This window comes from Camelus bactrianus, unplaced genomic scaffold (assembly GCF_048773025.1).
Source record: "Camelus bactrianus isolate YW-2024 breed Bactrian camel unplaced genomic scaffold, ASM4877302v1 HiC_scaffold_15, whole genome shotgun sequence".
Taxonomy (NCBI): Eukaryota; Metazoa; Chordata; class Mammalia; order Artiodactyla; family Camelidae; genus Camelus; species Camelus bactrianus.
Genome location: NW_027413928.1, coordinates 1 through 2,500, shown reverse-complemented (window position 1 = coordinate 2,500; position 2,500 = coordinate 1).

The following is a 2,500-nucleotide window of genomic DNA, read 5'->3' as shown; positions in this document are numbered from 1 at the left end:
GGCACCGCAGAGGACCAAGGCGAGACACGCTCACACCCCGACGAGGGGGTACGTGGCGTGGCGGCGGGGCAGCCCTCCCCCGCCGCGGGGGAGGGCCGCTCGCGAGACAGGACGCCGAGCAGGCGAGGAGGCGAGAGTGTCTGCCGCGTCGCAAGACCCCGGCCTCGCCGACACCACAAGGCACGGGAGACCGAGGTCGGGCCGGAGTCCGCACCCCTGCCTTCCCCCCGCCACCCACGGGCGGCAGAGGAGAGGCGAGGGGCCCGCAGGCAGAACGAGAAGAGAAGCCACGTTCGCCATGAACGTCCCCGTCCCTCGTCTGGCGCGGCTTAGGCCCGGCCCGGGGGAGCATGACTTCACCACATCGGTCAGGTGAGTGAATGAGTGAGTGAGTGAGCGAGCGAGCGAGCCATGTGGGGCAGGGAGGCCCCAGAGGGGAGGGCCCGGCGAGGACAACCACCAGAGGGGCCTGCTTCAGCCTCGCCAGGCGCCACCCACTCCTCAGTCCTCTCCGAGGAGAGCGGCCAACGACCCCAGGCGGGGAATGCCTGACACGCGGCACGGAGCCTACGGGGGTGGGGTCGCGCCGGCCACCACCGGGTGCCTGCGGCGGGGAGCGCACGGGGTAAAAGACCCACGCCGCCACCTCACCCCACCGCCCTCGGGCCACCAGAGACCGGAGGTGGCACCACGGGCCACGTCAGCTGGACGCACACACGAGAGCCGGCGCGCAGGCCCGGGCGGGCGGCTCAAGTGTCAGAAGCGGAGTCGGCTACCAGGCCAGGGCTCACGCAGAGAGAAGCCCAGAGCCTCGCACGCGTCCGGAGACCCAACACTCGGTGACAGACACCGAGGAAGACCGTGTCAGCACCTATCTGCTGGCAGAAAATGCCCAACACGACAGGAAAAATGACAGCGCCCAGAAACGGGGCGGGTCCACGATTTGCAAGGGGGGACCCCGGGACCTCGGTCCGGCCACCTGCCCCCAGCCCTACCCCCATAAATGGCAGCCCCGAAGCTCTCGGGGGCCATCTGATCGACCGGGGTGGGGGGGGTTTGGTAGGGGGAGGGGAGAGGGGATGGGAGAGGGGAGGGGGATTAGGAGGAGGCTTAGGAGGAGGAGTGGGAATGGGAATGGGAATGGGAAGGGACGAGAGGGAGACGGGATCAGGCCGGGGACGCCCTGCCCTTTTCTCGCCCGCGTGGCCGGGGACTCGGGGAGATGCCACAGAGGCGCCTCCGACGAGAGGGCCCCCCACGAGGGACCGCTCCCGAGCACCGGGCCCCGGGCCCCGGGCCGGGGAAAGCCTGCCTCCCCCACATCCCTCGCAGGACGCCCCCGTGCCGGTCCCCGAGTCCGGATGAAGTCTCGGTCCCTCCAACGCCACCGGAACCCACGCGGGCAGGCTTACGGGCCGGGGGGCACCCCCTCCCAGGCCTCCCGCGCCAACAGGGGCCGGCCCAGCCACGTCTCCGGATCCATCGGGACTCAGAAAACATTTCATCCAAGGAGGCGCCTCCGACGACCGGGAACCCCAGCGCGCCCGTCCACGGCCTCACCGCACTGGGCCCGGGCCGCTCCTCGCCTCAGGAGCAGTCGTCCAAGGGACGCAGACGAGGGCCTGACCACCTAGCCGCCGGCGGCCCGGGCGCGGGACACTCTCTCCCTTTCCCCCGCGGCGGCAAGGCGCAGGCCGTGTCCGATCGGCTCGGGTCGGTCTCCGCGGCTGGAGGGGCACAGGCGGATGCTGGTCGACCAGGCCAGGCCACACGGCTTCCCCCGGCACACGAGATCCCGGGAGCGCGGCGACAGTCACCCCCTCATCATCCTGCGAGTCCAATCTGCGCCGAGAGCAGGACGCGCCCGCGGCTCAGCGCCACGGGGACTGTCACCGCCGGTGTCGCCAGCCTCCCCGAAGTCTGCCTCGGGCCCCGCCGCCGAGCCCCATCCCTTGCCGAGGTCGCCGACGCTCGGGAGAAGAGGGACGATCTCAGAGCGGCAGCCAGATGGCGCCCGACAACCGTCGCCAACGTCCCCGGAACCGATCCCGACCGCCGCCGGCCGCCCAAACGCCCGAGCTCGTCCCGGACTGAGGCGCCGGGCGGCCCCGTGGCGTCCGCCTCGGAGCCCGCTCACCCTCGTCACGGCACGGCACGGCACGACACGAGGCGACACGACGCGACGCGGCGCGACGCGACCCCGGCAACAGATCAGGGCGGGGAGGACGGAGGGAGCCGGGGTTTGGCAAGACACGGCCGGCCGGGCGGCTGCCGCGAAGGGGACGCGCTCCCCACGCGATTCCCCGGGCGGGGGAGATCACACGGACACGCCGGCGGGGCCGGGGCCCACGCCGCGGGTGGCCCAGAGCGACCAGGACGAGATCCCGGGTTCCCGGGTGGGAGGTTGGGAAGGGGAGGAGGGGAAGAGGGAGGGAAGGCGGGGGCTGGCAAACCGAAACCAGGCGAGCGCTCAGAGAACAACGCAGGAATCGGCTTTGGA